This window comes from Bubalus kerabau, chromosome 4, assembly GCF_029407905.1.
Source record: "Bubalus kerabau isolate K-KA32 ecotype Philippines breed swamp buffalo chromosome 4, PCC_UOA_SB_1v2, whole genome shotgun sequence".
Classification (NCBI taxonomy): domain Eukaryota; kingdom Metazoa; phylum Chordata; class Mammalia; order Artiodactyla; family Bovidae; genus Bubalus; species Bubalus kerabau.
Window position 1 is genome coordinate 34394831 of NC_073627.1, and position 25066 is coordinate 34419896.

The 25066-nt window shown below is 44.6% G+C and overlaps 1 long non-coding RNA gene across 1 annotated transcript in view; it reads left to right on the forward strand.

Moving 5' to 3' along the window:
* Positions 1–23822, forward strand: part of LOC129651306 (uncharacterized) — a 34779-nt gene extending 10957 nt beyond the window's left edge. The window contains exon 4 of the long non-coding RNA XR_008714095.1: positions 23615–23822. This is a non-coding gene — a long non-coding RNA (uncharacterized LOC129651306). The remainder of the gene's footprint in view (positions 1–23614) is intronic.
* The last annotated feature ends 1244 nt before the right edge of the window (positions 23823–25066 follow it).

The following is a 25066-nucleotide window of genomic DNA, read 5'->3' on the forward strand; positions in this document are numbered from 1 at the left end:
CTATGAAATTCATACATAATAAAACTTACCTACACACATAATAATTTCAGAAGTCAAGATAAACCAGAGAATCAAGGCTCTACTGTGAAGCAAACTAAATTGTGGCATAATTCTGAGCAAATGATCAAGAATAAGAAAGGAATTTTGTTTTCCCTTGGGGGTAGAAACATTCCGCTTTGAGGGGCGTTAAATCCATGGCATCACTAGCTCAATGGACATGAGTGAGTAAGCTCCAGGAGTTGGTGATGGACAGGGAAGCCTGGCGTGCTGCAGTCCGTGGGGTCGCAAAGAGTTGGACACAACTGAGCAACTGAACTGAACTGAAATCCATGAAGAAGGAAAGATAATTCTAGAACATTACTTCATTCTTCCATTAAAGATATCTAAAGGGCTTCCCTGATGGTCCAGTGGTTAAAAATCCACCTTGCAATGCAAGAGTCACAAATGGGATCTGTGGTCCGGGACGATCCCACACACTTTGGAGCAATTAAGTCGGTGGGCCCCAGCTACTGAGCCTGTGCTCTAGAGCCTGTGAGCCCGAACTACTGAAGCCCGCATGGCTAGAGCCTGTGCTCCACAATAGGAGAAACCACCACAACGAGAAGCCCGAGCACCACAACAAAGAATAGCTAGCCCCTGCTCACAGCAACTAGAGAAAAGCCCACACGCAGCAGCAAAGACCCACCACAGCCAAAATAATAATAATAAAATAAACAAATGTTAAAAAAAGATATTTATAAAGTCATAAAAAAAAAAAATCAACAAGAGGGAATTCCTTGATGGTCCAGCAGTTAGGAGTCTGCACTTTCAATGCCGAGTGTGCAGGTTCAACACCTGGTCAGGGAACTAAGATCCCATAAGCAGCACAGTCTGGTGATAAATAAATTTTAAAAGGATAGATTTTTTAAAAAATCAACACAATGCCAAACTGTCATTTTAATGGGAAATAGAGTATAACCATCTGAGGCTGGTTTATTTCATTCCGTTGTAGATCCATTCATCTACTGATGGACACATGGGTTGCTTTCATTTTTTGGCCTTGTGAATAATGTTGCTGTGAACATGGGTATAGAAATGTCTGTTTGAGTTTCTGCTTTCAATTCTTTTAGGTATGTACCCAGGAGTGGACTTGTTGGATTATTGATAATTCTGTTTAATTTTTTTTTTTTTTTGAGGAACCAACATACCATTTTCTACAGTGGCTGTAACATTTTACATTCCCACAAGCAATGCACAAGAGCTCCAACTTCTCCACATTCTCACCAATACTTATTTTCTGCCTTTTTGATGAGAGCTATCCTAATGGGCATGACATGATGTCTCACTGTGGCTTTGATTTGCACATCCCTAATTATTAACAACATGGAGCCTCTTTTCATGTACTTGTTGTTCTCTTCTTTGGAGGAAGGTCTATGCAAATGGCCTTTGCTTGTTTCTAATAGAGTTGTTTGGTTATTAATGTTGTTGAGTTGTAGAAGTTCTTTATCTGTCCTATATATACATATATTTTTACAACTATGATTTGCAATCATATGTGACTGCAAGTATTTTCTCGCATTCCATGGGAAATGCTTTAAAAGAGCAGAACCACCATGAACGAAGCAGTGACTAAGGCAGACTGACACAGGCTTGTTGAGTAGCAAATTAAGTACCACCAGGGGAATTGCTGTTGGTGACATGATTTTCTCAAATGGTGACAACATGATCATCTTCTGAACCAAAATGCTTAAAAAAAAAAACCTCCACAGTAGTTACAGTCTTGAAAACCTCATTAAACTATGCAAAACACCTTGTGTGTTTTCTGTAAAATAAAGTTATTTTCTAGATACTTATCAACTGATTTCTCACCTCAAGGTCAGGCAGGACACAGCAAAGTCACACGAGATGTCAAAGGTGAGTCTTCATTTGTAAGACAGAGAAGTAATTATAAAGCCATGCACGGGAATGATACCAGTTTCAAGGATGGTGCCTATCTTTGGGGGTGCGGTGGGCAAGAGGAGAATGAGACTAAGGAAGAGTGTGCAGGAGTGTAGACTTTATTCCTAATATTTTGTATCATAAACTGGGCAATAGCAACTTGGGAGTTTAATATAAAACTTATATCCTTCGTGTCAAAAATGTTTTTGTTTTTATTTATTTTTTTAAAGTGTACATTTTTAAAAAGTCTTTATTGAATTTGTTACAACATCTGTTACAACATAAAACAAATTTTATGTTTTGGTTTTTTGGCCAGGAGGCATGTGAGATCTTAGCTCCCCAACCAGGGGTCGAACCCACAACCTCTGCACTAGAAGTCAAAGTCTTAAACACTGGACTGCCAAGGAAAGTACCCCGAATATTTTTCAACAAAAAACAAGAATAAAGATTCATGCAGTCTCTGCTTCCAGAGAGACCTGGTTTTGAATCCTGGCTCTGTTACTTACAAGCTGTGTGATGCTGAATAAATCACTGAACTCACCTGAATGTTAGTTTGCTTTTCCATAAAAGGAAGATAAAAACAGAAGCCTGTACATAGGAATGCTATAGAATATTGAAACCTCAGGATACATTTAAAGCTCTTAGCATCCTGCCTCGTTTTACAATAAGCATACCATTGTGCCAAAGAAAAACAATCTCTGTTTAAATATGCTTTAAATAGTCTCCATGATTTTTTATTAAATTTTGAAACAGAGTTTACCAGAATAAACAAATATTTGCCTAATAACTGAAACAGAATACTGCTCACTGAAGCCAGTGAAAATTCCGTTCAGTTATATAGTCACCCCCTAATGTTCTTTTTTTTTTTTTTACTCCAAATATACCATTTTTACTTTTGTGGTTTTTAAAAATTCTGCACCATTCTTCTATTTATTTATTTATTTATTTATTTATTGGGTAGCGGTGGTAGTGATTTTTTTGCTATTTTTTAAATAAGAAATCATATCCTACCTTCTGTCTGATCAGTGTCAAAATGCACATACCAGCCCTTAATGCAAACACTGAAGAGGTGTACTCCAGTTACTTGTCAGATAACTCTATGTTGTTCAAATCTTATCAAAATTCTGTCTATGAGAATAGACAGTTATGGAGGAGTGCCTGAAGGACATGCTATTCATCTGTTCTCTACAAATGATGAGTTTTACCCTGGGATCAAACCCTACCCTCTGAGAACCGTGTGTCTGAACGGCATCATTCTGACTGTTGTCAAATTCACTTGACAGAATTGAACTTTGCATGCTCTTCCGATGTTGGCTTTCGCTGAGGGATACGGTAGGAGGCAGCCCAGCAAACTCTGCTCCTCCATTTATAGCTGGGATGGAGGCCAGGATGTTATTCTCTGGATCAAAAAGTGTTTTCTTTATGAAGACCCAAGGGAGGGAATTTTTCTCAGGTCAGCAAGATGAAAACCTTGAGGAACTGGTTTGTCGTTATCTTGCGGACAGTATGGCTCTTTTAGCTGAGTTTATTTCTCTATTTATTTGAGTCTCCGGAAAATATACAGCCCAATCTTCAGCCCAGCTCTGGTGTCTCTATAAAACCATTTGGCACACATTCCTGAGAGGTGGGTCAACACATCTTTGGACTGTTTTCTGACCCATATTATCTCTTTGTCCCAACATTTTCAATGATTTATTTCCCCTGCATTTTTGGAAGCTGTCTTTTGTTTATGAAACGAGATAGGAAGAGAGGAAATGGAAAAACAGGGCTAGAATAAAGGAAAGTGAGGGCATAAATAAGTAATAAATCAAGTAGATAAAAGTATGTGTTGCTTATTTTTTTATATTTCCCAGAGTACCTTACACTGCACTTTACAACTAGTATATGCTTGGTAAATGTTAGAGTTAAAAAGAAAAAAAGATAAAATGTCTCAGCTTCTGGACCATTCTTTTTCCTGCTTGCACATAGCTATAAGTTTGGGCTAGATATAATAAAATCTTGATTAATCCCTGAGAAGCAAAAGAGAAAACTTTGATAACTTCTGAGTGATGTCTGATATTTCCTGAAGGAAATGTCCTAGCCATTCTCCAAAACTCAATGCAACGTCATTAATTTATGAAAACACCCCCAAATTGTAAACAAATACTCTCTATCTTCTCTGAACTCCTTTAGAACCTACTATTTTTCAACATTCATATAATTTACCTTGTGACATAGATTAAAAGCACATAGATGGTAGATAGATAGAGAGATGGATGACAGGTAGATATTTGGAAAGGGAAGAAACATGCTTATAGATATTTCTTCATATTCATAAGCATATTAATGATCAGATATTTGTTGAATAAATACTTATATAGGTAAATGAAAGTATATTTTATGGGTAGATATTTTTTTACGAACTTGCATTAAAACTCAGTTCCCACACAACAATATGAATGACTCTCAAAGGCATTATGGTAAGTGAAAAAAGCCAGACACAAATGGCCACATCCTTTTGGTTCCATTTGTATAAGATTCTTGCAAGAGCAAAACTATAAGGATTAGAAAACACATCAGCAGTTACCAAGAGCTAGGAGTGAGATGAGAAGCAGACCGCAAAGGGTGCAAGGGAATATGAGGGGTAATGAAACTCATGTGTGTCATGATTGTGTGGTAGGGGTTACGTAACTGGATACATTTGTCGAAACACTCAGAACTCTACTCCCAGCAGTATGGATTTTACTGTTTGTAAATTATGCATAAATTTAAAATAATGAGGACAAAATTTTGTTCAGCATCTGCTGAAAATACTAAGAAGATTTTTCGTTTTCATTTATGCAGCAAGTTAATCCAATTCCCAGCCACCTAGACATGTAAAATCCTTCTTCTCTATGCCCACAGGAGATACTGCTCATCAATTAGGACATTTGTTTTCACTCTGAAGCAAGCAAGGGTCTCATGCAGAATCTTCAACAGAGCCCAGGCCCCAGACAGCCACCAACAATCTTTCAGAACTAACACGAGATAAAAATCTCTTTGCTGCCTGGGACTCGTGTCATGCCAAACAGACACTCTCATTTGCTTAGTTATGGCTGTTCTGATGGTACCCCGCTCCAGGACTCTTGCCTGGAAAAGCCCATGGACAGAGGAGCCTGGTGGGCTACTCTCCATGGGGCCACTAAGAGTCGGACACGACTGAGCGACTTCACTTTCCCTTTTCCCTTTCATGCATTGGAGAAGGAAATGGCACCCCACTCCAGTGTTCTTGCCTGGAGAATCCCAGGGACGGGGGAGCCTGGTGGGCTGCCGTCTATGGGGTCGCACGGAGTCGGACACGACTGAAGTGACGTAGCAGCAGCAGTAGGTGCAGGTGGAATGCTTTCACAAAGAGTGACTTTCAGGGAATTAACTTTGTCTTTACCTTAATTTAGTGTCTATTTTTTTAAAACTAGGATAAATATAAACGTCAGTACAGAATCACAATTTGTCATCTATATCCAAACATAATTTTCAGAAAACATGTCTGCAGCCATAAAAGTAGAAGATCAAATGATCTCAGGGTATGATTGTGACACAAGGAAGGAGATTGGGGGATCCAGGAAAGTTCTTGTTAGAGAAATTGCTTTTAATCTGAAGGCCACAGGGAGTAGAAGGGTTGGCTAGTGGGCTGGACAAAGATGTTCCAGGCAGAGGCCAGTGCTCAGGTCTTGAAGTGGGAGGAAGTATATAGACTTGGCTTAATGAAAGAGCACCAGTGCTATAAGAAAAATCATCCTTGGAATAGGGCAACTCATACTCAGGCAGAGCAAGTGGGCAAGGACCAGGCCCCCTCTAGTCCACTCCAAGGATTTAAAATGTATCTGAAAAGCACTAGAAAGCGTCAAGTCACATCAAATCATCCTCAATACTCTGGACCAATGGCCATGATGAAAAGTCAAGAAAAAAGAACTTTCAAGGTTTTCTCTAAAATGAAAAAAAAATTTTTTTCAAAACTCAGCAGCATGAGTTCCTCTAGTATTTTATGCCTATCATTTACATGTCATTGGTCACACTGTCTCAATAAGGGATCTACATTTGTCTTCTCTGCTCAGACAAGAGCTTCTGGCGGACTTCCCTGGTGGACTTCTACCTGCCAATGTAGGGGACATGGGTTCCTTCCCTGGTCCAGGCAGATTTCTCATTCCTTGGGGCAACTAGGCCCATGTGCCACAACTCAAAGCCCACGCGCTGCAACTATTGAAGCCAGAACTCCGTAGACCCCAAGCTCTGCAAGAGAAGACACTGCGAAGAGAAGCCTGGGCACCGAAACTAGAGAGTAGCCCCCGATCTCTGCAACTAGAGAAAGCCCGTCCACATTAACGAAGACCCAGCACAGCCAAAAATTAATTAATTAATTGATAAAAGAGCTTCTGGTAATCAGTGACTACACCTAATGGGTTATATCCCCAAGTTTTGAAGCATAGTAAGTGCTCAATAAATTTTTGTTCAATTGAAATAAATATATAGCATTCTTAAGCCAGTTTCATCTATGAATTCCCTGCTATGTCCAAAAGCACTGAGAGATTCAAAGTTAGAGACACATCTGCCTAAGGCTAAACAGTCTTTTTGGATCTGTCATAAATAGATGCTGATCGGAATTACGCTGAGAATTTTCTGTCACGGTTCCAGCAACGTGAAGAAAAACAAAAGACAATGTGGAGATAAAATTACAGGTTACAAAGGATTATTTTTGGAATTCATTCAAAAGCCAAGACAGACACAGCAAGAACATAACAGCCAACTAGTGATAAAAAATCTCCCCTCCGTGGATCAAGAAGGAGTCAGAAAAGGCAACCGTAGCCCAAGAGCGGAGAATAAATCAAGCCAAACTTCACAGAAAGGAGAAGGGACAGGAAGAGAGTGACTGAGTTTCATGGGGAATTTGGAGGTCTTTCAAACTAAGCATTGGCAGAGAGCAAAATGGGGAAGAAGTAGCAGCAGAAAGAAGTTATAGGCAAGGTCATTGTTACAGGTTGAACGGAAAGTGAGTGTTAGTTGCTGTGTCGTGCCTGACTCTGTGTGACCCCATGAACTGTAGCCTGCCAGGCTCCTCTGTCCATGGGATTCTCCAGGCAAGAATACTGGATTGGGTAGCCATTCCTTTCTCCAGGGCATCTTCCAAACCCAGGAATTGAATCCAGGTCTCCTGCATTGCAGGTGGATTCTTTACCATCTGAGCCACCAGAGAAGCCCTCAAAATTCATGTTTCTTATAAAAAGGGAACATTTAGACAAAGCGATTTTCAAGGAGGGAAGATGCCTTATGCAGAAACATAAAGAGAAGGCATCCATCTATGAACCAAGGAGAGAGTCATGGATCACACCCCTTCCGGCTGTTGCTTTCTAACATCGTCTTTTCTCCTCTTTAGATTCTATACACTCCAAACTGGCTGCGCATCAAAATCACCTGAGGAACTTGAATGAAACACTAGACCCCACTCTGAGTTTCACTAGGTCGGGGGCAGGGGTCCATGTGTCCATGCGTTTTCACTCTTTTGGGTGATGTACCTGATGAACCTCCAGGCTTGTGGATCACTACAGTAGATTCAATCCTCTCCTGTGGGCATATTTCCCTTTCAGAATTCTTACAGAATTAGACGGATGAGTCTGCGAATAGTTAACTCACCAATGCAGCCAGGTTTGTATGGCATCATAAAGGAATAAACTGCCCCATATCCATCAATTTATACAATTGGAGTCTCCATTTTTTAATACAAAAGGTGTTTTTTTAGGTAAATCATTTCAGGTCTAAATCTTTCTAAAACATAATGCCACTTTAAAAAAGTAGTGTGTTCAGTGGATTGTAGCTTGTTTTTAATCCACATTCTTCCTTCTTCCCAGCATATCACATGTTGCCACTCATCCATTATGACTAAGCTCAGAGAGTCCCTTTCTTGGTCATCTTGTCCCCAAATCCAGCAGATTGGGAAAGGCTCCCCTCCCTCTACCCCCATGACATTTCTGAGCATTTTTATTGTCATATGTTATCATGAGTGATGGACTCAGCTTGCTCCCCTACTTTGCTGTAGGACCATTAATAAGGACTATTTTTGTTTCGAACAATAGAAGCCCGTCTCTATTGATTTGTATGCATATGTATTGCATGAGTGCATGCTCAGTCGTGTCCAACTCTTTGCGACCCAACTGACTGTAGCCCACCTGGCTCCTCAACCCATGGAACTTCTCAGGCAAGAATACTGGAAAGAGTTACCATTTCCTTCTCCAGGGGATCTTCCCAACCCAGGGACTGAACCCACATCTCCTGAGTCTCCTGCATTGGCAAGCAGATTCTTTACCACTGCACCACTTGGGAAGCCCTAATTGGTTTAAGGGGGAATAAAGACAATTGGATTGCTCTGTGTGATTGCAAAATTCTTGGGTAGATCTGTCACCCTGGATCTAGGCACTCAAATGATGCATTCAGAAATCTGACTCATCTCAACACTCAGTCCTATTCTCCTTTGTTCTGGATTCGTTCTCAAGCAGATCCCCCTAGATGGCTGAGAGGATGGCCCTCAGAATCTCCTGGTTTCCATCCTACCTTTTAGCAAGACTGGCAGAGGAACTCAGTGCCAAGAGTTCTAGCAGAAGTTCTAGGACTGACTGACCCTGGGGCTGACCTGGGTCATGTTCCCTCCCTGAACCAATCGCTGTGGCTTGGAAGGCATGATGCTGTATTCCAGCTGGCTGCACCTGGCTCACCTGCATAGCCCTGGAGCCAGAGGTGGGGATCAGTATCTTCCTCCAAGAGGAAATGAAAGTGTGATCATCAAAAGGAGAAGAAATAGACACAAGCACTAGAGGTACAGGGGCTTCCCAGGTGGCTCAGTGGTAAAGAACCCCACCTGCCAATGCAGGAGATGCGGCTTCGATCCCTGATCTTCCAGGAAGATCCCCTGGAAAAGGAAAGGGCAGCCCACTCCAGTATTCTGGGCCTGGAAAATCCCATGGACAGAGGAGCCTGGTGGGCTATAGTCCATGGCGTTCCAAAGAGTCACACCCGACTGAATGACTAAACAACAATGACAACAGAGATCCAGGACAACTGGGCTCCTTGAGAGATGGCACCCTGCCCTCTCACACATCCACACACCTTCATCTCCTAACATGGTACCAAACAGCACATGAGGCAGTCTGTGTTCCATAAAACGATCACAAGTTAAACAAGTGAACGCAGTCTGGGTTCTCATGAAAACCATCCACTGCTATCCTGGGTCATTGTGCATGGAATGTGGGCAACCTTACTGTATGGAACATAGGCCTCTTGGACAGATACACAGATGCTATTTTAATTTAAATTTTTGTTGCAGAGACACAATACTCGGCTCCAAATAGGCCTATGGGTAAAAGCACTGTCAGTCCTTTAATTAGGTATCCCTGGAGACCGGGCCTGGGAAGTTGCAGGATGACAAAGCCAACAGGAGGGGAAGTGGAAATGTCACCCTTGTTAGTGGGGTTATGCACAGGCCCCCTAGGGCCCCGGTGAGTGCCAGAGGTCAGGTTCCTGCCGAGAACCTGGAGTGAGTGTGGGAGATGGGAGACAGAGCAGCGGCCAGGCCTGGGGGACGGGGACGGGGGAAGAGTTCAATTCAGGAGTGAGACAGAGGGAGGGAGCCACACCTCCCGGGCAGACTCTAGCCCTACCTCCTGCCACAACCCCCTGGGGGACCCAAGGACTTTCTTCCAAGGTGATCCAAGAGTTGGCATGTTGTGGTTATTGCTTATTTATTTCCCATTTATATTAATGGACTCTTAGGTGCAACTTCTAATGATTACAGATGTGAACCCTCTGAGCAAGCAGAAGGGCAGGTGAAGGTGGTTTCTGGATAGCACTCCCTCCCCACTGCCCCACACCCCAACCCATCTGCACTGCCTGGCCACACTGTTGATCCCAGGCGACTCTAACTGCTCCCAGCCACAGTTTTCAGAAAGTTCCGCTGAGAAATATGTGGGCTTGTAGCAGGAAGAACAGGGTCTCCACTGAAGTTCTGAGTTCAAGTCCCTGCCCTGTCACTAACCAGCCATGGAAATTTGGGCCGGTCAACCCAAGTCTCACCTCTTGGTTTTCCCTTTGTTAAAAAAAAAAATCAAATGAAAACAAAAACTTGAAGGGTTCTGTATCTATAAAGTCCCTGCCCTGGCACTGATTAAAAACTGTGATGAATGAATAAGAGCCTTTAGAGACAAGGCCAGACCCAGACCTTTTGGGTGATCAAGTTTTCTAGCTGTAGGACACAGAATCCGATTCTGGCTGAGTTCAGGTCAAAGGATATTGGGGTCTCATAGGATTAAAAGGAACTGGGAGACAGCAGAAACCAGAGCAGATCCAGAGCAGGATCCAGCACCACCTGGTCCCATAACAAGAATCTGGCTAGGACCCTACTGCTGGGTGGGAACACAGCTACTATCTGGAGTCCTGTCTCTTTGCCAAGGAGGGATCATGTACTTGGTCCCACCTGGCTCATGGGATGGCTGGACCCTGATGATGTTTCCATTAGATTGTATCTAACAAGGGAGAGACAATTCCTCTAAAGACATTAGAGGACCCTTGGGAATGGGAACGGATCCCTAGCATCTAGAAGATGTTAGTGAAGATGAGAGACAAAGGCTGCCTTTATAGGAGGAGCTCCTCTTTCTCCATGAATCTAGAATCCCAAAAGGTCTGGACCACACGAACACCCATGGAGAGCATCCAAGATCACAGCCTGCTGACTTGGCCTCAGACAGTACCTTTATCTCTACCTGGTTCTTCACTGCCCTTGGCAGTTTCTCCATGAAGACCAAGAGTCCCTTGGTCATAAACCCTCTACCAAATAACCTCAGGAGAAATCTTCTGATTTAGCACAGTTAATGAATTTACCTGGGCTTCTTCCCAAGTGGCTCAGTGAGTAAAAAAATCCACCTGCAATGGCGGAGATGCAAGAGATGTGGGTTTGATCCCTGGGTCAGGAAGATCTCCTGGAGAAGGGCAATGGCAACCCACTCCAGTATTTTTGCCTGGAGAATCCCATGGACAGAAGAGCCTGGTGGGCTACAGTCCATGGGATTGCAAAGAGTCAAACATGACTAAAGTGACTGAGCACAATAAGCTTATCTACACAGACATCACAGGTAATACTGGTGGTCTACCAAACTGCACTGACAAATAATACATTCAATGGGGGTCCCTGTTGACTAGGGACAGCACCTCTGGAATTTGCAGAAGAGGTGTAGGGTATAAGATCAAGGACTCAGATGTGAGTCCTCACTGGGGGTCTTCTGCTTCTTAGCCCCCAAGCTGGGTAGCAGTTCTACTTTGCCATCCACTCTCCACTCCCCCCGCCCCCGGTCCCCGACTCCTAAACTATCCCCTGCTCCCCACCACACACACCTTCACCCTCCACGATACTTTTCAGCCTCTCTGCCTGAGCACAGCATCCATCTCTGAGGCTGAGCCAAGGAACTCCATCTCTGGGTTGATGAGAACAGACACTCCCTACCTCCCTCTCTCCATCCCCTGGTGTCTGAGGCTGCCCATGGCCCCTGCAGGTTAAGCAGAGTGGAGATTAGAAATTATCTAAATCACAACAATTCCCTGGCAGCTTTTGTATGATTGCAGGCTCTGGTGCACTAAACTGTCCAGCTGGGTAATTGAAGGAAACATATTTATTGAAATTCACATGCTTACAGTTATACTTAGCCCCTGGATATCAGCAAAGCTGACCTGAAAGAGAATAAAAAGCCCCTTGCAGCATTTCAAGTAATCATTCCATACAGGCCCTTTGGGGCTTAACTCTCTGGTGGCGAGAGAGCTTTGATTCTTCCACCTTCCTGGAACCTCTCAGCTGCCACCAGCCACCAGCTGGGCTGCCAGGGCTCAGGTGGGATATGAAAATGAGACCCACCAACGCCGACCTTCCCCGTTCATAAAAGGCTTTGCCCAAAAGGTGACAACATCACGGCGTTCCTTTTCAGATTTCATTTTCTATTCAGGAAGAGGGGAACTTTGATCAGCTGGTGAGTTTCACTCTGAGTGACAGCTCAGTTAGCAGCAGAAGGGTCTACAGTGTAAGCACCTGATGCAGAAGAGCTGACCTGGGCAAGATCACCCTGGACACAGCACAGCTTCACGGAGATAAGCTGGAAAAAAAATGAGGCTCGGGCTGAGTGTGGCTCCTACAAACAGATGTATCTTTTTTTCACGTAAAGCAGGACTCACGCTGACCTTGCTCCGACCAAGTTTTGTTGTTATTGTTCACTTGCCAAGTCGTATCCAACTCTTTGCGACCCCATGGACTGCAGCACGCCAGGCTTCCCTGTCTTTCACCATCTCCCAGAGTTTGCTCAAACTCATGTCCATTGAGTCGATGATACCATCCAACCATCTCATCCTCCGTCACCCCCTTCTCCTCCTGCCCTCAATCTTTCTCAGCACCAGGGTCTTTTCCAGTTAGTCAGCTCCTCATCAGGCGGCCAAAGTATTGGAGCTTCAGCATCAGTCCTTCCAATGAATATTCAAGGATTTCCTTTAGGATAGACTGGCTTGATCTCCTTGCTGTCCAAGGGACTGTCAAGAATCTTCTCCAGCACCACAGTTCAAAAGCATCAGTTCTTCAGCATTCAGCCTTCTTTATGGTCCAACAAAAGGAGCAGTGACCCTCACAAGAGACTGAGCCGACCAAGTTAGAGAATAACAAAAACACTCAAAGTCATCAGTTATCTTCTGCTAGAGGTTGTCCTCTTCCTAAGCCCCCATGATCTAAACCAGGGTTGAATTGGGCTTTTTTAAAAAGAAATTATTTATTTATTTATTGGTTGCACTGGGTCTTCATAGCTGCCGCAGGCTTTCTCCAGTTACAGCAAGCAGGGACTACTCTATGGTTGCAGCATGAGGGCACCTCACTGTGGTGCCTTCTCTTGTCACAGAGCACAGGCTCTAGGGCATGCGGGCTTCAGTAGCTGCAGCTCAAGGGCTTAGTCATTCCACAGCATGTGGGATCTTCCCAGACTAGCGATAGAACCTGAGTCCCCTGCATTGGTAGGCGGATTCTTTACCACTCAACCACCAAGGAAGTCCCTGGGATTTAGGCCCATCCAAAATCAGTGGGGTTCCTTGGACCTGAGGTCTGGGAAGTCACATTTGAGCTCATCAAGAAAGACGACAGTGTGAAATGTCAGGCTAGGGCTCTGGCAGAGCAGCTGCAACATTTCCGCAAGGTACTGGTTCTCTCTAAGCTCAGCTTCCAGCAGTGTTGCAAGATGAGAACTCTTCCTGCTAAAGGGGCCAGGCCCCTCAAGCCACCAGGATGACACATGACAGGAACCAGGCTGAACAGAGAGTTGTTAATGCTCTTCTGGACCCTTGGTCAGCAGCTTAGAAGTAATAGGACACCTCAAGTCCAGCAATCAGAAATGTCTTGACAACGGTTTATGTAAATCTCATGTCCCAAACTTTTCTCAAGGAGATATTTTTTCTTTGAATCCCATCCAATAATCTCATCTTCCTGTTATGGGTTTTGTGGCATATTATTGCACCAAACTGTAAGCAATGGAAAAGCTGGAAGGATCCAGAATCTTGGCACTGGAGCCCATTTTCTGGATCCATGCACAATCCTCCAAAACAAGCAACCAAAGACAAGACAAATGCCAAAGGACACAAATCCTACTTATTAGGGGATGGTGAAAGTAAATATTGTGAGATCAGGAGGAACGTAGGGTAGAGTCACTAGGCTCATCTGCACACAAGGAAAAGATGCAGAATTTCTTGTGCAGCAGCAGGATCTAACCCAAAGGAAAAAGAGGAATGACACATGAGCCAAGGGAGACAACTTCAGACAGCTGCCCCTTAATGGGAGCCCAGTGTGGCTTGCTCCAGATCAGTCTGGGGGGTCCTGGGAAGAGTACACAGGCCCTGGGACTGGAAAGTCCATGGACTGCTCTTTGAAACTATACCTTGACCTTGTTAGTCAGGTTTCTCAACTGGGAGTAAAGTTCATGCCTGCACTCCGTGCAACAAAAGGGTTTGCAAAGTAAAAGAGACCGCATAAATCCTATTTAAGGGAATTATAAGAACCAACTGATTTTAAGGACTCTGGGACATTAATCTTTGGAATGAAGATGGATGCCACCAATTACCAGTGGGCTTCAGAGTTTCCACAGTGGTCCTCCAGGGCCTCTTTGGAAACATGTTGTCAGCAATTAGTGGTGGCGTGTGTGTCTGAAATTTGGTGTAAGAAGTTAAGGGGTTTTTCATAAAAAGGAACACATTTGAGTCAGTTCTAATGAGCTGGATAAACCTAGAGCCTACTTTGCAGAGTGAAGGAAGTCAGAAAGAGAAAATCAGATATTGCATATTAACCCACATGTACATGGAATCTCGGAGAAGGTGATGGCACCCCACTCCAGGACTCTTGCCTGGAAAATCCTATGGATGGAGGAGCCTGGTGGGCTGTAGTCCACCGGGTCGCGAAGAGTCGGACACGACTGAGTGACTTCACTTTCACTTTTCACTTTCATGCATTGGAGAAGGAAATGGCAACCCACTCCAGTGTTCTTGCCTGGAGAATCCCAGGGATGGGGGAGCCTGGTGGGCTGCTGTCTCTGGGGTCGCACAGAGTCGGACATGACTGAAGTGACTTAGCAGCAGCAGCATATGGAATCTAGAAGGATGGTACTGGTGAACCTATTTACAGGGCAGCCACGGAGACACAGAGAGGACAGACTTGTGGGCACAATGGGGGAAGGAGAGGGCGGGACGAATGAGAGAGCAGGATTGGAACATAGATATCGCCACGTGAAAAACAGAGAGCCTGTGGGAATTTGTTATGTGACCCAGGGAGCTCAACCGAGTGTCCTGTGACAACCTGGAGGGGTGGGATGGGGTGGACGGTGGGAGGGAGGTTCCAGAGGGAGGGGACATGTATACACCTATGGCTGATTCATGTTGCTGTTTGGCAGAAACCAACACAATTTTGTAAATCAATTACCCTTCAATTAAAAAAATAAATTTAAATAAGAAAAACAAAAAAGAGAAGTTAAGGGCTTTTTAAGAAAGTAACTCAAGTTAGCCTACCCTCCACCAACAGGGGGTTTATTCTGCTTTAAACAACTCTAATCTAACAAATAAAACCTAGATTTATAAAGCAAATAATATACTCTAAAAGAATTTGCTGTGACATTCCTATAAATATTAAGTTCCCCTACTAAATCTAAAATTTGACTTTTTCCAAAAAATAGGCTTAAGGACATCTTAAAAAGATGTCAGTTTTGTAGAGTGATCCATATCTCTGGGGCAGATTTATGTCAGCAAGTCTGGGACATTTCACAGGCTCTACTGTGGGACCAACCCTGTGAAGATGACTCTGTGGGTTTTCATGGACAAGTGGTTGCCCCTCGTTTCTGTGCGGGTATCAGCTCAGCCTGCTGGCTGCTCGCTGGAGTGTGTGCACCTCTGCACAAGTTCTGATCCATTTACATATCCAACAGGTGTGTACTGAGCACTTGTTGCTGCTGTTTGACTCTTTCACAACCCCATGGACCATAGCCCACCAGACTTCTGTCCATGGAATTTCCCAGGCACCTATAAGTTATTCAAGTAGAGCTGCTCTGTGCTGGCACTTTAGACTCAACCTGTTCCAAGGTGAATCCCCACTCTGCTCACAAACAGCACTTTCCCAGGCAGGTGGGCACTGCTGCATTGGTGTTGGAGGTGACACGCCCAGATGGCAATGTGACAGTAAATTCTGACATTTTTAATATGCACACCCAATTCAGAGAAGGCTTCCCTGGTGGCTCAGTCAGGAAAGAATCCTTCTGCAATGCCAGGCAGGGGTCAGGAAGATCCCCTGCAGAAGGAAATGGCAACCTACTCCAGTATTCTTGCTTGAAGAATCCCATGGACAGAGGAGCCTGGTGGGCCCCAGTCCAGGGGGTTGCAATCGTCAGACACAATTGAGCGACTGAACCACCACCACCACCCATTCAAAGAAACACTTGAATGTGTATACAGGAAGCAAATACAACAGTGTTCATCAAAAATGGAAACTAGCCCATAGTATATCAATAGAGAGAAGCATATAAATCAACTGTGGTAGACCCCTACTGTGGAATCCCATGCTGCAATTACAAAGAACAATAATTGTTGACTCATACAGGGCTTCCTATGTGGGGTCACTGTTCCCAATTCTCATGTATAGAGAGAAAGGCCTAGAAAAATATAGATTAAAATAGTAACGGTATTTATCTCTAACAAGGGAATTGGGAAATAATCAATAATAACTATAAAGTATTCATGCATTACTCAGAGTAACATTTGCATGTATTATTTAAGCAAAAAAAATTATTTTAAAAAAGTGATTCTGCCACTCAACTCCCCGATAGCACCTAACATTGCCATTCTTTTTAATCACTGACTCAAATCCACCATATTATAGTCTCTGACACTTCCCTTTCCTTTATTTCTTCTCTGTAATCAAAGAGTTTTCAAGTACCATCAAATTCTTCTTGAGATCAATGTTGGGATCAATGTGCTGGAAATTGCTGTTGATAGGCAAATGTTACTTGAGAGGAAAAGCAGATTAGATGTGTAAACATGCAAATCAATAACAGATACCTGGCTTGAAATTAGTTTGTCCCATGGGCACCCATAGAGTCAGAAATGGCATGAAGGAGAGCCCCCTGTTCCTAGGGATCTGATAGGGGTGGGGAGGGGGCTTCAGAGGATAAAGAAGGAAGCACTGGGGTCAGCAGGACATTTGCTAAGCACCTGGAGAGAGAGGGTGTTCTCAGGAGGGTTCTTAAAGCTCAGAATCGGGCAAATAATATGCACCTGGGAAGGTCTTAGAGGCCGTCTCATCTGACCCACCGTTGGGTGCAAACTTGAAGCTAAGCGCTGTGCCCATTTCTTGGTGTTCCTAACACTTGGCATTCATGTTGCATGCTAAGTTGCTTCAGTCGTGTCTGACTCTTTGCGATCCTATGGACTATAGCCCACTAGGCTTCTCTGTCCATGGGATTCTCCAGGCAAGAATACTGGAGTGGATTGCCATGCCCTCTTCCAGGGGATCTTCCCAACCCAGGGATAGAATGTCTCCTGCATTGGCAGGCAGGTTCTTTACCACTAGCGCCACCTACAAGCCCTGGCAAAGACAGGGAGCTTGATAAATGTGGGTTGAATGGATAAAATATACAGATGAGGAAACCAAGACACAATAGGTGTAGTCATTGGCCTGGGCTCCCAGAGCCACAGAAGGTGGAGTTGGGAATCACCCCTTCCTGGTCTCCCATTCCCTGATCCAAGCCCCCATCCCACTCTGATGCACTCAGCCGCATCCCCTGGAGCTGCCAGCCTGCGTTCTACGTACAAATTCTTGGCAGTCTCAAGGCATACCCACACAATTGTTTCCACTCCGCTGTCTTAGGATTCATTTGTAAAGCGTGAGTGTTTTCCACCCATCTCAGTAGCCAAATGCCAGGCCTGCAGCTGCTTCCCCTGCTCCTTGCAGAGGGAGAGGGCCACATGCTCTGTTATGCTCTATGAGTATCGCATGCAAAGCTTCCAGAATCCACATGACTCCCTCTGATTGCATGCAAGTTTCCCCGAGGGCCCCGGGGTTTCAGGAAATTAGAAAGTATATTAATTCAGTGAAATAAAACAGTCCCTCTCACCTTGCCTTCAGCTCTGGTCTCCAGGCAGAGACTAGGGGGCAAGAGGCACAAAGACCCCCAAACAACATAAAGTGTGCTTGACTGTTCTCCCTGTTTCTGAACCCCATCAGGTCTCTCCTTTCTGAGCCCATGGAGAGATTGCTATTCAGATTTAGGGCTTCTCCTTCCCAAGAAGCCCTCTCTGCTTCCCCTCAAAGCCAAATGCAGTTGCTCTGCCTGAGAACTGCCAGAGAACATCTGAGTTTTCTGGAGGTAGATCTATGTTCCCCAGGGCTTATCATGCAACCCACTTGCATTTTTCATGAGGTACAAGTGGGCATCATTCCTTAAAACCCTCCCATGAGAGAAGAGTAGGAATTTCTGTGTTATATTGAATTCTGAGGGCTTCCTGGTGTGACTCAATGGTAAAGAATCCACCTGCAATGCATGAGACATGGGTTCAACCCATGAGTCCAGAAGATCCCCTGGAGAAGGAAATGGCAACCCACTCCAGTATTCTTGCCTGGGAAATCCCACAGACAGAGGAGCCTGGTGGGCTCCAGTCTATGAGTCGGACATGACTTAGTAACCAAACAGCAGCAGCAGCAACTACGGGGTTTATATCACTTCCACGTATAGGACAGCGGCTAGCCATCCCAACGTGGGGGTGGCTTCCCTGTGTTCACCCAGGTCCTGACACTGCATAACAGGGTGCAGGACTGGAATTATGCAGAACGCATCCTGCATCTCACAACAGACAGAGCACCAAAGAGTGGAGGAAAGACATGAAATATTTGGAGCCATAAGCCAGTCTGTGGGACATTCTCCCCATTCCATCAGACTTTGTAAGCGGAAGATTTATTTTCCATCAATTTCTAGTCAAGACAGAAGTCCTCTCTTAAGAGAGATATAATCAGAATAAAGGAAAGTGCATTTCCTAGCAGAAGAGGACATTCTTTTTCTCAAAGCCAGGCCTCAACTTTAGGTGCCTGGCAGGGACAACTCTTCTTGTCCCTCCACTCTCTTTATCCGGAACAGGATTGCTCAGCTTAGCTACTATTGACAATTGGGGCCATAACACATTCGCTGAAAAGTTCATTTGGAAAACAGATGAGAATAGCCAGGACAACTTTGAAGAAGCAAAACATAACCAGGTATGAGAAGAAAAGAGAAAATCGTCAATAATGAAAGCAGTATGGTGTTGGTCCTTGAACAGACAGGAAGACCAGGCAATGCAAGTGGAGACTCAGCAACAGAAGAGTCTTCAGGCAGCAGAAGAAGCCCTAATACCTGGTTACACTCAACAGATGACTCTGGGATCCGTCCCTTTTCCCCTTGAGCTGGGTTTCTGCCCTCCTGCATAGAGGTTTGAAGTTTAACAGAGGCACTGAATGTCATGAGGACCCTTAGACCTAATTGATCATAATCCTGTCATCTTCGGGATTCCCAGCTGGCACTAGTGGTAAAGAACCCGCCTGCCGATGCAGGAGATGCAAAAGACTTACGTTTGATCCCTGAGCCAGGAAGATCCCCTGGAGGAGGGCATGGCAACCCACTCCAGTATTCTTGCCTGGAGAATCCCATGGACAGAGGAGCCTGTGGGCTATAATCCATAGGGTTACAGAGTCAGACACAACTGAAGCAACTTGGCATGCACAAAACCCTCTCATCTGAGAGATGAGGCAGCTGAAATCCAGAAAGTTGCTCCCTTTTCCCACTACTATTGGTGGTGAGATGACATTTCAAAGGATTAGTCAATATTACCTTTACTGCTACACACCAGACACGTGGTAGAACCCCTCTGTGGGCATGTTTTTCTTATTCAGAATTGTCCTGGATATTCTGATGTGTTTTATTTTTTTCATATGAACTTTTCAATCAGATGCGTTAAAAAATTGACTTGATTTCAGTTCTGATCTTGAAGCTTGAACCTGATCCCTCTTAATACTGACTTGTCTGTAAATTAAGATTATAATGTTCCTCTTGCAAGGTTGTTGTTAGAATTCCATGAGCCGATACACTGAAGGGTCCTCCTCAGGACCCAGCAGGCATTAGATGTTCAATTGTTTGTTGCTTAGTTGCTAAGTCATGCCTGACTCTTTGCGACCCCATAGACTGTAGCCCGCCAGGCTCCTCTATCCATGAGATTTCCCAGGCAAGAATACTGGAGTGGGTTGCCACAAACAAGCTATTAGTTCTTTGATGTACAAATAAAGCCAAAACCATCAAGCATTGCTGTAATAATTTCACCTAAACGCAAGTCACGTCTAAGATACAATTTCTATATCTGCATTGTATCCAAAAGTGGGACATTCTGTACCATCGAATGTGGTTAAATATCATGTCCCAGCAGAAGCACTGAACTGTAGGGAAGAAACCCTGAAAAACTTTCTGCAGATGTGGTTAAAATTCCAGGCGCAGGAGGAAGAGGCAGAAAATTGTCCATACATTTCCTCTGATTCAGAAAAATATGAGCTAAAGCAGGAAGCTCAATTCCTATTGTTGGGAGCAGCAGGGACTATTAGGGCTGTGTGTGCTGAATATATTTTTTGCGTATTATCTTGTAAAGAGTGGCAAATTTGGCTTCATAACAGTGAGATCAAGCATAGCAAATTTACTTAAATTCTTGGAGTGCATTACAGAATTGCACAGCCTTTCTATGTATTTCACCCCTAGAAAAGGCTTTAATAACCTCTCTGCTGCATTCTTTGTCTGAGTAAAAAGCAATGGGAAAAGAGTGTGAGTGGATTTGATGAATTACAACTTGTCTTGAGTGTAGGACAACTCTTTCAGTTACTGTAAAAGGAGAAAACTGGCAACTCCTGTGAGTGAAAAGTCGGGTGTAGCTTGGGAAATACAGGTGAGCTTGCCCTCTTGCCTAAGAAGACTTAACATCCCTGCCTGTGGGATCCAGTGCTCACCTGAACAGGTGCCCACGGGATTGGAGAGTGGGGAGTGTTCTATGCAAACAGAAGGAATAAAGACAGATTTCTGAACCTCAACTTTGAGTGACTGTGGGGCACGGGTGGGGGCCCAGCCCATTGGCAGAGCTTAATGCATCCTCGATTCATTGGAGCTTAGGATGGGCTAGGTTGTAATCTCCAGCACGTCACTTCTGACCTTTCTCCAGACAAAAATGAGATCTAAAATATGTGAGAGCCAGAATGCAGGCAGACATGAAATACTGGCTCAGAGGAATTTTTTAAAAATATCTACTTATTTGGCTGTGCCAGGTCTTAGTTATGGCACATGAAATCTCTAGTCGTGGCATGTGGAATCTTTAGCTGTGGCATGTGGGATCTAGTTCCCTGACCAAGGATCGAACCTGAGCCTCTTTCATTGGGAACTTGGAGTCTTAGCTACTGGACCATCAGGGAAGTCCATGGCCCAGAGGAATCTTCATAGAGGCATGCACATGGCAGAACCCGAGTCCCTGGGACTTTATTGCCAAAGGTTTGCTGGCATCTTCGTCGGGACCCTTTAAATAGCAACGTGGCCCTCTTTAGAGAGGATGAACTGCCCAAGCAGCCAGGGGTCGAAGGGAGGTCCAGCAGACCAGCCTGGATATCATTGTCCTGGTCCTCCCTGAGTTCTTCCATTCAGATAAAGGATACTTCAGCTTATCCTACAACTGGAAGACTCTGGGATTAAAAAAAAAGAAGAAGAAATCACTTTCTCTATCAGTATTGACAATGGCTCAAGGTTTGCAGGAATTTTCCATTTAGGGAGGACTGGTTTTTTTTAACTTGGTGAAGGTGAATCACTCAGGGAATTTGAGGCTGCCTAGGTCAGTAGTTCATAGTCCTGATGACACACTAGAAGATCCTGCGGAGCTTTAAAAAAAAAAAATGCCATTGCCTATGGAGATGCAGATATAGAGAACAGACTTTTGGACACGGTGCAAGAGGGAGGAAGTGGGATGAATTGAGAGAGTAGCATTGAAACATATACAGTACTGAATGTGCACTAGCCAGGGGGGATTTGCTGTATGACACAGGGGACTGAAAGCCAGGCGCAGGAGGCTCGTGACAGCCTAGAGGGGCGGGGGTGGGGGTATGTAGGAGGGAGTTTTAAGAGGGAGGAGACGTTCGTATACCTATGGCTTATTCATGTTGATGCATGGCAGAAATCATCACAATATTGTAATTATCCTCCAATTAAAACTAAAATTAAAAAAAATTTTAAATACCATTGCCTGGAGGGCTCTACCATGGGAGATTCTGATTTCGACCGATGACGGTGGGGCCCAGAGCAGCCAGAGCTTCTGAAAGTTCTGCAGGGATTTCCAGTGCACAATGACTGGCTAGATAAAGGGTGATGAGAGCCTCTGGAGGGAGAGAAAGGGAAGCACTGCTCGCCACATGTGTAAACACCAGCCCAGCAGCCCCTGATCTGCAGCGCCAGGGAAATGTGTTTATTTTTCAGCTAATGGAGACAATCGATTATCCCTGAAATTTTTACTTAGAAGCCCTGAGTGTCCCCATTTACTGAGAACCAACTAGTGCCATTTAAGGCTGTAGCCTGAGAATACAGAGTGAGCAGGGGGGAAGGAAATGGCAACCCACTCCAGTGTTCTTGCCTGGAGAATCCCAGGGACAGGGGAGCCTGGTGGGCTGCCGTCTATGGGGTCTCACAGAGTCGGACACGACTGAAACGACTTAGCAGCAGCAGCAGCGGGGAAGGAAGGTCAGAGAGAAGTGATGTCTGGGGAGGAGTGTTCAGTAATCAACATGTTGTCCCCAGCCCAGTGATTCAAAAGACAAACGGGACCTCCATATTCACCAAATACTCTTTCCTAGGGCAGCATGCTCCCCCACTGTCCACACAGACTAGTTCAAGCAGCTTCTCCTGGTCTTCCTTCTAATCCGTTGTCCATACTTTCTCAGACTCTGTTGCTTCCCTTCTCTCTTTCTGAGCCTCAAAGTCTGAATCGGCTTAGATGAACAACAGATGGGAACCGCAACATTAACTCTTTGTGGTAAGTTGCATTGGGGAAAGAATCTGTGTCTTTCCTCCATGATGATTATCCCTACCGCTGCCATGGAAAACACCTCCTGGGTCCACTTTAGGTCTCCTTCTCCCCTACCTTCCCCTCACACACTGGGGAGGGAGGAAAGGTATTTACTGCACAGAGGAAAAAGGATGTACACAAACCAGTATCTAAGAGAGAAGCTAGGAGACCGAACTACTCAGGCCAACTTTCTCCATTTTCAGCATTTGGATATGTTGCTCCTTCCTCCCTGGAGAAGAAACAGCCATGAGGCTGAAAAGAAGGATGGGAAGTTTACTTCCAATAATAAGAAAGAGGCAGTGGTCCCCTCCTACAGTAGCAGCTCTGTTCACTGTGCTTTGCCCAGAGGGCTGTCTTGGGGGCAAGTGGAAGCCGATCCCAAAGCATCTGCTGGAAGAACAGAAGGAACAAACTCCTGAGGGATTTGCATAAGAAGAAAAAAATATAAATCCCACTCCTGGTCATATACCCAAAGAAAATCATAATTCAAAAAGATGCTTGCACCCCAAATGTTCACGGTAGCACTATACCGTAGCCAGGACACGAAAGCAAGCTATATGTCCACCAGAGGGAAGGATAAAGAAGATGTGGTGTGTATATACAATGGAATATTACTCAGCCATAAGAAGGAATGAAACTGGGTCATCTGTAGAGATGTGGATGGACCTAGAGACAATCATACAGAATGAAGTAAGTCAGAAAGGGAAAAACAAATATCCTGTATTAACACATATATGTGCAATCTAGAAAAATGGTACAGATGATCTTATTTGCAAAGCAGAAATAGAAACACAGATGTAGAGATCAGACATACGGATACCAAGGAAGAAGGGGCGCTGGTGGGAGGAACTGGGAGACTGGGATTAACACACGCACACTATTGACACTATGCATAAAACAGATGACTAATGAGAACATACTGTGTAGCTCAGGGAGCTCTACCTGAATGGGAAGGAAGTTCAAAAGGGAGGGGATATATGTATAACTATGGCTGATTCACTTGATGGCTCAGATGGTAAAGAATCTGCCTACAATGCAGGAGATTTCTGGATTGGAAAGATCCCCTGGAGAAGAGAATGACAACCCATTCCAGTATTCCTGCCTGGAGAATCGCATGGACAGAGGAGCCTGGTGGGCTACAGTCCATGGGGTCGAAAAGTGTCAGACGCAAGTGAGCAACTAACAACCCCTGGCTGATTCATTTTGCTGCACAGTAGAAACCATCACAACATTGTAAAGCAATTATACTCCAATAAAAATGAATTTTAAAAAAAAGAAAGGAAGATCTAAGTATCGGCAGCAGGAAAAGAGAGAGAGAAAAAAAGATTATTTTACTGTCCTTCCCAGGACAGAATAGCAGTCCCTGCTCTTGATGGAGAGGGTGCGTAAGACCTGCTAGTAAGTGGTACTTCTAGCAATGGGGTACCCACAAGTGAGATAAACTGAAAGAACTGCGTCTGTGCTCAGAGTTCAGTAGCCCGGGAAACGCACGCCCTCCATTCATTCGGCTCCAGAAACATCTATGTTGGGGAGGGGGCTGGGGTGAGGGAGCTAGGGCAGCTCTCAGGAACCATCGTCTGTGGCCACAAAGAGAAAGCCAACTTCACAGCACCCATTGGTTGGCCATTCAGCATGACTGCACGACAAGCCGTTCTTCCTTTCTCCAGTTTCAGAGCCAGTGTGATATTAACTCAACCTTTAAATGATCATTTGGGGCTTTAAATGGTACGGTCGTTCTTAAAGAAACGTTTCATTTTTCTGTTCCTAAATGACTTCTCTGGCTCAAGACTGAAACTGCCACGTTACTAAAACCACTTCTTTCCCAAATGGGAGGGGAACTATGGATTTTAACAGAAAGGAGGCTGCCTAATCATTCAGCAGTTAAGAATCTATCTATATATATAATTCTGTGCAGGCTTTCTCTTCCCTCTTTCCCTGTGTCTTTGGTGTAAGAGAAAGGCTGGAGCTGGTATTCAACACCCTCCCTCTCAAAACAAGGGCTTCCCTTGTGACTCAGATGATAAAGAATTTGCCTTCAATGCAGGAGAACAGGGTTCGATCCCTGTGTTGGGAAGATCCCCTGGAGAAGGGACTGGCAACCCATTCCAGTATTCTTGCCTGGAAAATCCCACAGATGGAGGAGCCTGATTGGCTACAGTCCATGGGGTCACAAAGAGTTTGGACACGAACGAGCAACTAATGCTCTCAAAACAAAAGTCTTTGTCATACACAGAGCTTCACTTGTGGGGGCAGCTCCCACAGACCCAGACCCTACTCTGCTTCCCTCACTCATCCCTTCTCTCTCTTTTTTCCTTCCTTCCTTCTTTTTTCTGCCCGCAAAACAGTACTTTTTGAACTGTGTGCCAGTAGCCATGCTGAGCCTCGTGATTTCACAGGGAATACCCCTTGACTTCATGGAGGTTCTGTTTTGGGACCAGAGATTAAGTTTCTTGGCAAAGTCATCAAAGCCTTTCAATTCTCTCTTTACTTAAAA